Below are 13,300 nucleotides of genomic sequence, written 5' to 3'. Positions count from 1 at the left end.
AAAATACAAATACATAGTTTTTTATTTAAAAAATATAGAATTCAGAAATCTATTATATATGGAACAAAAACTTCCGAAATATTAGAAATTCAGTGCAACAGAAGCACTTTTTCATATTTAGCCATATTTTCGATATGAATTTGTTTTAATGATTAGAAATATCAGAATTCTAGATACTCCCAATAGACATAAAACTTTATCTCGCTCCTGTATCACCCACAATCTGTAATCATAATGTTTCGTTTAAATAACGACAAAATATATTATCGGCTGATGATAGTAGGAAACGATATCTTAATTCACCAAAATAAGCCTTTCTCTTCATGTTATTTCTGCACGGGATGAAAAATATTTTCGGAGATTTGCTTGAGTTGGTAAACTTAAAAGTTTTCCTTTGATAAAAAGATAAATGTACGCGAATGACTATGCTGAAAATATTCGTACGTCTGTCAACAACATATCACGAAAATCCAGAAGCCTGTTTATGTATTACCTTTCTAGAGCTTAGAATCATATAAAGCATTATACCTTTATAATATATTAATAAGAACGCAAAATCTAAGCTTGATACAAAGCACGCTTCCTTTACATATACAGTTATTGAGTTACTAGAATGAGTAGGCAAACGTTCAACAAATTCAACGGGTGTCGGGCTGTCGGCCGATCCAGCCCGTCTAGACGAGAAGCTAACAGTTCAGTGCACGGCAGGAAGGTGAGAGGAGAGCATTCGATAATCTCTCCCGTCTATTCCTCACTTGCCTAGTCGAGTAAACAAGCTGAAGTAAAGTGATCACAAACGAAGGACTACCTACACCAATCCGTCTGTGGAGGATTACAAGATTTTAAGTAATCAGTGTAGAAAACGTTAATTTTTTAGTTTGAAGCGTCCATAGCACAAGGTAAGTCTGCGGTCCTAGTACCTGTCGGAAGGCATCCGAATGTTTTGTTTACTGACCATTTTACTAAGAAATATAAGAAAATGTATCTTATGTGTCTTTATCAAGATATAACATTATTATTGTTGATTTCTGTCCTGTATTGACAAATACGTCAGCCTGTTCTTGTGCATTACAAAGAACTGATATGTAATGTAGGTATGTGGGACATTGCCCTGATGTTGAACTTCTACGACTACAGCCGTAATTAAAGATTTACACGAAAACCTTTTGTATTTAAACGAGAACTAACCCATTCACTTCGATGGCAGGGTTTACAAATATAATTCTGGCAAATGCTCGCCTATTATATGAAAGAAGGGAACATTTTAATACAAAAATTCATAGTTTGCAAAGCGGTGTTGAACTTTTTTAAATAACAACAGAGGCTGTCTGAAGATTTAGGGAGTAAAAATAAGAGGACAAAATTGGATTGGGATAAAGGTTTCCTGGTAATATTGCTGTTGTACAAGATTGGTGATCACAGGTTCCTATGTGTGAATTTTTATGACAAATTACAATGTTTGTTGATTTTGTGTTGATGGAATTTGTAATTCGTTGATTTTAAACAGGTATGTGCGTGCACACACACACACACACACACACACACACACACACACACACACACACACACACACACACACACACACACACACACACACACACACACACACACACACACACACACGCCGTTATGGAAGTACTTGTGTGTGTGTGTGTTTAATAATAATGCTGTCTTACACATACACAATACGTATATACAATCAGTAAGGTGTTTCAGAATTACTGAAATGTATTTAAATCAATCGCCTAAATGGGAACTAGTTCTACACTTAGAATATTGTAAACAATGTCATATATATATATATATATATATATATATATATATATATATAGTGCATACATGCGCAATTATACATGTATGGATTTATATACACATGTATAAGTAACTGCAAGCATGCACATGCACGTGTATTTATACACGCGTAAAGACAGAATGTAATGAAAACATCCATATGGTATATGTATTGGTTTATGGAATAATATGGATGAAGAAATAAACCAATGAAACATAAATTTAGAAATGAAATTTAACCAACTGAGACTTACTGAACCCCCGAGCGTGTATATATAATATATATATATGTATATATATATATATATATATATATATATATATATATATATTGTGTGTGTGTGTGTGTTTTCGTGTTTACGCGTTTACCTGTACAAATCTCTTTAAAAATCATATCAATTAGACTTCTTCATTATAATGAAGATTATGCTGGCGTTTTCATAAATCTAGAAAGAAAAGATCCGTGTTTCAACTTAAAAAAAAAAAACAACCTTTCATCAGAAAATTGCCCGCGAGACTTGTAGAAGGGTCGATGTTCCGCTCGGAACTTTTGCAACATTGCACGTGGTGCGTGTCATTCAGTTGGCGTTGCAAGGAACATCTTGAGTTGCAACACTGGATCATCCACACCGGAGAAACCAAAAAAAAACTGAACCCGGTAGGCGAAACGCCCCCGCGCTAACAGCCCACTGGCTTGGGTTCAAGATCACTCTGAACTTCTGATGTCTGTCTTGGATTTCTCTTCCTCGTTTTTTCCCTCTCATGTATTTATCCATATGTTTGTTGTATTTCATGTTTTCCATATATTCTTTTATTTTATCAGATTTCTCCTCTTCTCCTTCACCTGCCTACCCCTTCACTCTCACTCTTCCTTCCTTCCCTACTACCTCTCCCTCTCTTCCCCTCCTCTTCCTCTCCTTCCCCCTCCCCTCCCTCTCCCTCTCCCCTCCCTCTCCTTCCCCTCCCTCTCCTTCCCCTCCCCTCCCTCTCCGTCCCCTCCCCTACCTCTCCGTCCCCTCCCCTCCCTCACCTTCCCCTCCCCTCCCCTCCACTCTCCCTCTCCTTCCCTTCCCCTCCCTCTCCCTCTCCCTCTCCTTCCCCTTCCCTTCCCTTCCCCTCCCTCTCCTTCCCTTCCCCTCCCCTCCCTCTCCCTTCCCTTCCCCTCCCCTTCCCCTCCCCTCTCCTCCCCTCTCTCTTTCTCCTTCTTTCCAAAATGATACAATGGGTAAGAAATATACCTTACGAAGAGAGGCTTATGCACCTTAACTTACACTCTGGAAAGACGCAGAGTGCGGAGTGATCTAATAGAGGTGTTTAAGTGGATCAAAGGCTTTAACAAGGATGGCGCAAACAAGGTCATCATATTAAGACAACAGGGCAGGACTCGCAGTATTTAAACTGGACAAATTTAGATTTAAGAAGGAAATATTCAAGAATTGATTTACTAATAGGGTGGTCAACGAATGGAACAGACTTATTTACCATGTAGTGAGCGCTGAAACTATGAGTTGTTTTATGATACGGTTAGACAACTTTATAGACGGGGATGACGTGGTAATGGACATGGAACTGCCTAGTGTAGGCCTCATGGTCTCTTGGAGTCTCCTTCATTCTTATGTTCTCCTTCCCTTCCCCTCCCCTCTCCCTCCTTCCCTTCCCCTCTCCCGTTTCCTTTCACCAGCACCATCTCACTTTCACTTCCTCCTCTCCCTCACTCTTCCGCCTCCTTCCTCTTCACCCGTCCACCTTCCTCCCCCGTCCCCCTTTCCCTTTCTCTCCCCCCGCCCCCTTCCTCTCCCCCCGCCCCCTTCCTCTCCCCCCGCCCCCTTCCTCCTCCCCCCGGCCCCCTTCCTCCTCCCCCCGGCCCCCTTCCTCTCCCCCCGCCCCCTTCCTCCTCCCCCCGCCCCCTTCCTCTCCCCCCGCCCCCTTCCTCCTCCCCCGGCCCCCTTCCTCCTCCCCCCGGCCCCCTTCCTCTTCCCTCCGTCCCCCTTCCTTCTCCCTCCGTCTCCCTTCCTCCTCCCTCCGTCTCCCTTCCTCCTCCCCCCCCCCGGCACCCTTCCTCTTCCCCCCCTGCCCCCTTCCTCCTTCTATCCCCCCTTTTCCTTCCTCCCCGTTCTCCGTTTCCCTTCCTCCCCTCCCCCTCCTTCTTCCCCCGTTCCCCTTACTCTCCCCCAGCCCCCTTCTCCCAGTCCCCCATCCTCCTCCCCGTCCCCCTTCCGTTCCCCTTCACCCGTCCCCACCTTCCTTAACCACCTGTACGCTGTTGTCCCTAGGGTTCTCGTGACACCCTTTCCACACTTTCCCGCATTCCAGACAGGCTCGATTTAAGATGATGATGATGATAGGACTTAACGGACTGTAGGTTTGTCTGCGTGCCGGAAGAAAGTGATGGACAGAATGAGGGACGGGTGGGTGGTGACGGGGGTGGGGGTCATCGTTGTTGCATGTTTCTTTCACCTCCTCTCTCTTCTCTCTCTCCTATCTCCTTTCTCCTTTCTCCTCTTTCTCTTTCTCCTCTTTCTCTTTCTCCTCTCTCTCTCTCTCTCTCTCTCTCTCTCTCTCTCTCTCTCTCTCTCTCTCTCTCTCTCTCTCTCTCTCTCTCTCTCTCTCTCTCTCTCTCTCTCTCTCTCTTTGTTCTATCCTAACGTTTGTTGATTTCTTTTCCCCCGTTGGTTCCCTCCCTCCCATTTCCCCCCTTTTTCTCCCTTTTGCCGTTTCCCTTTTATCATAAGAATGAAGGAGACTGCAAGAGACCATAAGGCCTACACTAGGCAGATCCATGTCCATCACCATCCATAAAGTTGTCTAATCGTTTCCTAAAACAACTGATAGTTTCAGCGCTTACTACTCGTACATGGTTACTAAGTCTATTCCATTCGTCGACCACCCTATTAGTAAACCAATTCTTGCCTATTTCCTTCTTAAATCTAAATTTGTTCAGTTTAAATACTGCGAGTCCTGCCCTGTTGTTTTAATATGATGACCTTGTTTGCATCACCCTTGTTAAAGCCTTTGATCCACTTGAACACCTCTATTAGATCACCCCGAACTCTGCGTCTTTCCAGAGAGTGTAAGTTAAGGTGCGTAAGCCTCTCCTCGTAAGGCAAATTTCCGAGTCCATGTATCATTTTGGTCATTCTTCTCTGTACTGATTCAAATGAATTGATGTCCATTTTGTTTCTTTGTCTGGAATGGGTGGGAGTGGTTTCTATGCCTTTTTCATTTTGGCTACCCCCCCATGTAGGGGGAAAAAGCCTTTGGTATATGTATGTATGTTCTCTATCTTTTAAATTTTTCATTTTTGCAGTTTTCATTTTACTCCTTTTCCCCCCATTTCCGCTTTTCATTTCCATCTTTTCCCATCCATTTTCACTTCTTATTTCCTTCCTTTTCATTTTACTTTCCTTGTTTTTTCCTTCTCATTTCCCTTTCTCTTTTCCCCACTTGCCCTCTTTATCCTTCCTTCCCGTTTTGCTCTTTTTTCTCCCCTTCTGTCTCTTTCCCCCTCTCTCTTCCCCCTTCCCTCTTTCTCCCACCTTCTCCCCCTCCCTCTTTTTCCCCCTCTCTCTTCCCCCTCCCTCTTTCACCCCTCCCTCTCTTTACCCTCTCCCTCTTTCCCTCTTCCTTTTACCCCTCCCAATCTTTCCATTTCCCTCTTTCCCCTCCTCCCATTCTTCCCTATCCCCCTCTCTCACCCCTCCCTCTCTCACTCACTCTCTTTCCCCGTCCCTCTTTTTCCCCGTCCCTCTCTTTCCCCGTTCCTCTCCCCCTCCCTCTCTTTCCTCCTCCCTCACTTTCCTCCTCCCTCACTTTCCTCCTCCCTCTCTTTCCTCCTCCTTCGCTTTCCTCCACCCTCTCTTTCATCCTTCACTCTCGTCCCTCCCTCTCTTCCACCCTTCTTTCTCATTCCCTCCTTCCCTCCCTCCGTCGCTCTTTCAGTTTCCCATTTTGTCCATTTTCAGTTTCTTTTCCTCCCGTGTTGGTCTCTCGCGCCAACTGACTGCTTCTGTCGTTTGACTTTCTCAAGGTGAACCTGGGAATTTCGATAGCCACCGGATACGAGCATTCCCAGCAGGTGGTGCATTGGGCGACTGGGTGCGTGAGTGCTTGCTCGCTTGCTTGCGTGTCTCAGGGTCCCGACCCCCCCCCACCCCCCAGCCCGTCCAGGGTCCTCCCCCTTCCCTCTAAAAAAAAAAAAAAAAAAAAAGGAAAGCTGTTCTCGGTTCTGTCTGGTACAATGGCGTTCGGTCTTGAGCAGTGTACATTAAGAATACATTTAGAAATGTATATACATACGCTCACACATACACACACACACACACAAATATATATATATATATATATATATATATATATACATACACATACACATACTTTTATTTCAGGAAATTTTTACTTTCATGTCATCATGATGATGAATGTTAGTTTTTGGAATCATTAAGGTGTCGGCACACTAGGCATTTCTCGCTAGCATGCTACTTGCTTTTGCTATTTCGTTTGAGTAGAAACGACTTCGGTTACGATCTTTTGTTTTTCAAATTTCCAAATGTCAAATTACTTTTGTGCCAGAGTAGCTGAATGACGAACTAAGAGAAGTTAAACCTAAAATACGAATGTTAGACACATTGTTTAGATGTTCGTACGGAAGTCTAGAACACTGTAACAGGTTGTTTCTATTCCAACGAAATAGCAAAAGCAACTAGCATGCTAGCCTACTAAGTATTTCAGCGGCTTTGACCCATCGTTTTTCGCTCATATTTCCGAAATAACCATTCACATCAGTATGATATATTAGCACAGCCTAATTCACACCCGGCCATAATTTTTGACGTTAGAGTGCATTTACAAGTGTATTTAATTACGGCGTTTACTCTTGATATTAAGTGTGTCGTAGCCGACACCCGTGAAGTAAATCGAACAGGTGAAGTCGTGACGTCATCACAAACTACCTCGTGTATCCCAACTTCACTTGTTCGATTTACTTCACGGGTGTCGGCTACGACACACACAATATCAAGAGTAAACACCGTAATTAAATACACTTGTGAATACACTATAACGTCAAAAATTATGGCCGGGTGTGAATTAGGCTGTGCTAATATACCATGCTGATGTGAATGATTATTTCGGAAATATGAGCGAAAAACGATGGGTCAAAGCCGCTGAAATACTTAGTGTGCCGCCAGCTTGACTTTGTCGCTTGCAGAGGCTGAAAACGAAACTTTTGGAGTTGATGAAAACATGCATACTTCTTTTACGAAACGGAGAATAATAATAATAAAACCCATTACACGTTTTATAGACATGACTTGTATTAATGGCGCCGTCGCTGGAAACGAAAGAGAAGAATTGGTTTGGGGGCACGTAATGCTGAGCCAGCCAGAGACGAAGGGAAATCAAATCGTGTCTTGTGACTTCCGGATTCGTTGGAAATTATCTCTTGTTCTTTTGGAAGTTTGTATCTCGAGTGCGAAGTTTGTATCTCGAGTGCATTGTCACTGTTAATATTATTATTATTATTATTATTATTATTATTATCATTATTATTATTGTTATTATTATTTGTTGTTATCAGTGAAGATTATGTATATTTCACTGTGTGTGTGTGAGAGAGAGATTCACCATGGTCTTGGATCCCGTGTTGGACTCGTGATCGACAGCTATTTCCCTCACAGAAGAGAGTTCGGAGCTGATATATGACCGATCTATGGGTAATGCTACCTTACACGCACACTCAACTCCCCGCCCACGAGAATTGGAGTAACGACTCGCAGCGCAGCGATACTGAAATTATTTCAGCCCTGAGTAGGATTCGAACCCGGACCCCCGTGGCGGTGCGTGTGTGTGTGTGTGTGTGTGTGAGAGAGAGAGAGAGAGAGAGAAGAGGTTTAAGTTACTGAGTTAGGGGTTGGTGACCTAAGGACCGCTGTGGTGAGGCCAGCTTGGGTCAAACCTCGTAGGCCTAAGTGGAATAGTCCAGGTTCGAACCCCAGCAGCATCCTGTGACTGGACAGCCCCTTGGCCCATATCGAGGCACACTGGGCAAAGGTGACGACTTCTGTCACAAGGGATAGGTTCTCTCTCTCTCTGCACAAATGTGTGTATAGTATGTGACTTCATTTATATATGTGAAATTTGAGTTGAGTAATTGTAATGTTAGTGTGGAAGCAAGAAGTTTGTTGTTGACATGTAGTCAAGAAAGTGACCCTCTATGCACGTGGAGCCCCGTTGAGAGAGGCTCCTCTCAGCGTGTGGGTCTTGCCTCCATTCACATCACAATTCATTAAATATATTTAACTTTTATTATGAGTTTCTCGTACGATTTTCAAGAGCCTCGTCGCTGAGAGAGAACATAGAACATAAGAATAAAGGAGACTGTATGAGACCATAAGGCCTACACTAGACAGTTCCTTGTCAGTTAACACCTGTCATCCCCATCCATATAGTTATCCAACCTCTTACAACGACCGATAGTGTCAGCGCGCACTGCATGGTTACTACTAAGTATTTCAGCGGCTTTGACCCATCGTTTTTCGCTCATATTTCCGAAATAACCATTCACATCAGTATGATATATTAGCACAGCCTAATTCACACCCTGCGCTAATTTTTTACGTTATCGTGCATTCACAAGTGTATTTGATTACGGCGTTTACTCTTGATATTAAGTGTGTCGTAGCCGACACTCGTGAAGTAAATCGAACAGGTGAAGTCGTGACGTCATCACAAACTACCTCGTGTATCCCAACTTCACTTGTTCGATTTACTTCACTGGTGTCGGCTACGACACACTTAATATCAAGAGTAAACACCGTAATTAAATACAATTGTGAATGCACTATAACGTCAAAAATTAGCGCAGGGTGTGAATTAGGCTGTGCTAATATACCATGCTGATGTGAATGATTATTTCGGAAATATGAGCGAAAAACGATGGGTCAAAGCCGCTGAAATACTTAGTAAGTCTGTTCCATTCGTTTACCACTATTGGTAAAGGAGTTCTTGCCTATTTCCTTCTTGAATCTAAATCCAAAAGAGTTGGCTGTAAAACACAAGACCATCACAAACTCTTCTCCCTCGCATGTACACACAATCAGAAAACAGAAAAATGGCAAGTTTGAATGAGGTTCAGGAATGTTTGAACAAAAAGATAAAGAGAAGAGAGAGAAGGGGGAGGAGAATGGAAGGGAGCGGGGGAAGAGAACGAGAGCAAGAGAGAGAGAGAGCGCTCTTCTGCATTGCTTTGTGTACCCCTCGAGTGTTCTTTGTTTGTCCCAAGTCGTTGGCTGGATTTTATTTTTCTTTATTTGCATATACAAATGCACAGGGTCCAGAATACTACTACTATTACTAATACTACTGCTATTACTACTACTATTACTACTATTACTAATATAGCTGCTGCTACCAACATCTTCACCACCTCTCCCCCTCCTCTCTCTCCCCCTTTTCGTCCTCCCCTTTTCCCCTCTCTCCCCCTTTCTCTCCCCCTCCCTCGCTCTCTCCCTCCCTCCCTCTCTCTCTCTCTCTCTCTCCCTCCCTCTCTCTCTCTCTCCCTCTCCCCCTTCCTCTCCCTCTCCCTTCCTCTCCCTCTCCCTTCCTCTCCCTCTCCCTCTCCCTCCCTCTCTCTCCCCCTTCCTCTCTCTCCCACTTCCTCTCTCTCCCCCTTCCTCTCTCTCCCACTTCCTCTCTCTCCCCTTCCCTCTTCCTCTCTCATCCTCCCGTCCCTCTCGACCTCCAGCAGTGCTCTATTCCACTTCCCTTCACCCCATATCTGGTTGGCAACTCCGGGCTTCTTAGTCAAACTACATCTTTTCCCTCTCCTCCTCCTCCTCCTCCTCCTCCTCCTCCTCCTCCTCCTCCTCCTCCTCCTCCTCCTCCTCCTCCTCTCCCTCCTCCTCATTTTATCTCCTCTCCTATCCCCTTCCTATTCCTGCCCCCCTCTCCCCCCTTCCTTTACCAACTATCCCCTTCACCCCTCACCCGGCCTTCACCGCTCCCCATACCCCCAGTCTTCCTTTTCCTCTCCATCTTCCCCCCCTCCCAACCGCCGAATCCCCCCCCCCTAATGGGGAGGGGGGGACACGCCCTCTTCCTTGTTGCCCGGATGGCCTTGGTCGAGCCTTAGTTGCCCCTGTAGGACCTTTGGCCACAAAGACCCTGACCGCGCCCTGGCTAGGTTGTACTGCAACCTCTACAAGCAGGTTGCAGCCTCTTCAAGGAGGAAGAAGACCATCCAAGACATCAATCCAATTTCTATTTTATTATTTGTTTATTTATTTATTTATTTATTCATTCATTCATTCATTCCTCTTCTTCCTCTTCTCTCTCGTCTTCCTCTTCTTCCCCTCCTTCCTCTCCTTCCCCTCCTCCCCCTCCTCCTCCTTCTTCTTCTTCTTCTTCTTCCTCTTCTTCCCCTCCTTCCTCTCTTTCCCTTCCTTCTTCTCCTTCCCCTCCTTCTTCTTCTTCCTCTTCTTCCCCTCCTTCCTCTTCTCTTCTTCCTCTTCTTTCTCTTTTTCCTCTTCATCTTCTTCCTGAGCAGTATACTATGACTAGTCCATCCTGGGATTTTATTTTATTTTATTTGTTTGTTTGTTAGTATTTTTATGTTTAAGGATGTCTGTAGTCCTTTCAAGCTATTTAGCTGTCTCTCGTACTCTCAAATTTGACGAAGGAAATAAAAAAAAAAAGTCAACGTATATTTAATACCAATCTAACAATACACTGTGACTATATAGTGAACAACAACCCCCAATAAAAGTTGTCACTGTTATGTAGGAAAGGTATCCTAAAACTAGAGCTATAAATGCTAGCACTAAATCGATCTAGCATCGCTAGGCAACATCGTGGAGCTGACCCTAGAAATAGATGTGTGTATATATATATATATATATATATTATATATATATATATATATATATATATATATTATATATATATATATATATATATAATATATGTTCATTGTTTTATTTTTTTATTATTATATTTTTAGTTAGGGATGCTGCACCATGAGGGGAGCAGACGCATGGAGACGCTTATTGGCAGCTCAGAGAGGTCGACACTCTTCAAAACCCGAATAAATCGTCAGAATTGAATTTCTAAAAAAAAAAAAAAAAAAAAAAAAAAAAAAAAAAAAAAAATGAAACAGTTGGCCAACATTGTCTTCCCCCCCATACGTGATGTACTCGTTTATATATTTAGTTATTTTACTTACTCTTTGTGATTTATATATATATATATATATATATCGTCCGTGCTTTGTTTTATTTATATATTTTATTTTACATTCGTGTTATAATTTATATATCTTTTATTTTATTTTCTTTAAATTTCTATTTTTTTTTTACATATTAATTTGTTTACCCATTGTTGTCGACATGTGTTGTGTCATTGTTACCATATTTGAGGACAAAACCAACCCACCACGCCCGTGGCACCCTGGAAAGAGGCCCTGGGATACGCCCTTATACTTGGCACCATTCGCAGCATCCCATACGGGAGGGAAATAGCTGTCGATCACGAGTCCAACACGTGATCCAAAGACCAAGGTGAATCACACAAATATATAGACACAAGGTATTGATACGACTAGACAGTGTAGCACTATCTATGTAAACAGTGATTATTTTACTCCATTTTTAGTAAAACCGTTTGACGAGAGATGGTATGGAATATTTCAATATATAATCAGCTCTTCCATCCTTCATATGGAGTCAATGGTGTAAATAAGAAATATTGACGTATTAAATTTGTGCATTCGATATCTTAATATGGCAACACTGCTCCATGGAGGGGAAGTTTCCTAAACAATAAAATCATCTGGCAGTAGTCAGAAATGTACAAGTTGAATATACCGAGTTAACTAAAGATTGTTTAGCCAATAAACAGTACTTAGTTGTCCTTCGGTGACGTCACTGATACGTCAGCATGCGTCATCGTTTAAAAATATTTCATTGTTCACACGCTATAGCTTACGAAGGTAAGGAGTCATAAAGAAGAATAAATCAAAATATACATTTTATGGAATCTAACAGCTATCTAGCAACATTAACGAAGAATAAATAATAAAAGTTTAAAATGGATATGGAGTTGGCAAGGTACCGTTTTCTAACTTGGGGTTTTGAGTTCGACGTGACGTCATGTCGCAGTGACCATGAGATGTCGGTACCAGGCAAGACTGCAAATGAATTTCCAGTGGACTTTCAACCTAACTTATAGTATATAAAGAATTGTGCGTCAGAATTTTACGAAATGTATGATAATTCAATTTTTTTTATCGGGGTAAGTAGACGAAGTGTCATGATTATTGTTACTTGCCTTTTTTTATATACGTGCCTGTGCGTTTGTACGTGTATAGTGTATACATATACTATTGAGTGGTTCACCACCGCCTTCGATCACGTGATCGACAGTTGATTTGTCCGATTTATGGGTAAAGCTTTGACCTTGTACAAAACATACGACCTACCCCGATGGCCCAGTAACGGTGTGTGTAAGGCCGTTTTATGTAATTGTCAGTCGAAAAGTTTATCAAAAGAAACGCCATCTAAGGCTTTACGCCACAATAAATGAATAAATAAATAGATAAACAAATAAATAAGATAATAAAATAATATATAGGTTAATGAAAAACGTAGAAGATTATTTCCCGTGGAATAGAGAGAAAGAGAAAGAGAAAGACAGAGAGAGCACTAGAGGACGTGGAATCTATAACGTGGGAATAAAAAACGGAGTTTGCCGAGCAGGGAACCGCAACGCCCAACCCGTCCAGTGGGCTCCCCGCATTGCGCAGTTTTTTTTTCCTTTCGACGACAGAGAACTTAGTTCCTCGAATTATCAATGCAGTGACGGAAATACCACACGAGGTAAAAAAAAAAAAAAAAAAAAGTGGTTGTGTGTAAATACTTTGTGACGGGATGAATACACTTTGATAGGAGATAAATATATTATGGTAGCAGGTAGAATTGATAATGTAAAGGGTAGACATTATAGGGTAGAGGTAGAAATTGTATGGTAGCTGATAGAAATTATACGGTAGTGTGAAGATTGTATGGTATAGGTAAAATGATGATAGGGACTCACACATGCGCGTGCACACATAATTATATATATGTATATATTTTTTATTTTAGAATTGTGTTTATTATCATTGTTATTATTATTTGCATTATTATTATTAGTGACGCGCACACACACACACACACACACACACACGGTGACTCGCAGTACTGTATATATTTTATTCTGGCTGATATTAAACGAGCTGAAGGCCTCCTGAGCAATTAGCCTCGCCGGTGGGGGGGCCTTGGAGAGTCGATGTGTGACACACTGACTGACTGACTGACAGTCTTTCTTTTTAGATAATGACTGGAGTTGAGCTTAATGACCATTCATTTGTGGGTTGGATTGTTAGCTCCCACTGTTTTATTCCCCCCTCCCCCCATTTTTGTAGGTAGTAGGAATGTCATTAAAATTACATGATTATTTGTAATATATATATATATAT

General features: G+C 42.3%; 1 protein-coding gene across 1 annotated transcript in view; it reads left to right on the top strand.

The window, feature by feature from the left end:
* The first annotated feature begins 679 nt into the window (after positions 1-679).
* The window catches only part of LOC143020758 (uncharacterized), a 59,878-nt gene continuing 47,257 nt past the window's right edge, over positions 680-13,300 (top strand). The window contains exon 1 of the mRNA XM_076177486.1: positions 680-899. The gene's annotated coding sequence lies outside the window, so the exon portion shown is untranslated. The remainder of the gene's footprint in view (positions 900-13,300) is intronic.

The sequence above is a fragment of the Oratosquilla oratoria genome, chromosome 40 (genome assembly GCF_046742065.1).
Source record: "Oratosquilla oratoria isolate Oo_2021 chromosome 40, ASM4674206v1, whole genome shotgun sequence".
Lineage (NCBI taxonomy): Eukaryota > Metazoa > Arthropoda > Malacostraca > Stomatopoda > Squillidae > Oratosquilla > Oratosquilla oratoria.
The sequence above is the reverse complement of the archived record's forward strand: the minus strand, read 5'-3'. Positions and strand labels throughout refer to the sequence as shown.